Source organism: Etheostoma spectabile, chromosome 14 (assembly GCF_008692095.1).
Source record: "Etheostoma spectabile isolate EspeVRDwgs_2016 chromosome 14, UIUC_Espe_1.0, whole genome shotgun sequence".
In the NCBI taxonomy this organism is placed as follows: domain Eukaryota; kingdom Metazoa; phylum Chordata; class Actinopteri; order Perciformes; family Percidae; genus Etheostoma; species Etheostoma spectabile.
Window position 1 is genome coordinate 18,862,709 of NC_045746.1, and position 653 is coordinate 18,863,361.

General features: G+C 44.9%; 1 protein-coding gene and 1 long non-coding RNA gene across 3 annotated transcripts in view; one reads left to right on the forward strand and one right to left on the reverse strand.

The window, feature by feature from the left end:
* LOC116701901 (uncharacterized) overlaps positions 1-653 on the reverse strand; it is a 12,985-nt gene that overhangs the window by 4,477 nt on the left and 7,855 nt on the right. The gene's annotated exons all lie outside the window — the stretch shown is intronic.
* srsf10b (serine and arginine rich splicing factor 10b) overlaps positions 1-653 on the forward strand; it is an 8,654-nt gene that overhangs the window by 1,749 nt on the left and 6,252 nt on the right. The gene's annotated exons all lie outside the window — the stretch shown is intronic.

Here is a 653-nt window from a genome sequence, read left to right on the forward strand (position 1 = left end):
AGATGCAGCAATGTTGCTCTTTTATTGGGACTTTAGCTTATTCACCATTACTCCCAGAGTTAGACAAGTTGATACATACCCTTCTCATGTGCGTGCTGTTACTCTGATGCCCCCCAGCATTAGCTTAGCCTAGCAAAGATCCTGCAGGTAACTGGTTCCAACTAGCTACTGCTCCCAATAAGTGACAAAATGACGCCAACATGTTCCTATTTACATGTTGTGATTAGTATAGTCACAGCCATGTTCTAACTGCATACTAACTGGGAACTATATTCTCAGAAAGGTGAAGCACTGCTACTTGGGCGGAGTGATTTGCTCGCAGCACCTGGGAAGCCCGGTCACGGAGCAGAGAGTTTGCTCAGAGTTGGAGTACCAAGTAAAAATCCCCCGCTGTGACTATACTAATCACAACATGTAAATAGGAACATGTTGGTGTCATTTTGTCACTTATTGGGAGCAGTAGCTAGTTGGAACCAGTTACCTGCAGGATCTGTGCTAGGCTAAGCTAATGCTGGGGGCGTCAGAGTTACAGCTCGCACGGAGATGAGAAGGGTATGTGTTGATTTGTCTAACTCTGGGGTAATGGTGAATAAGCTAAAGTCCCAATAAGTTGGCGTGTTCCTTTTATAAAAGAGCAACATTGCTGCATCTGT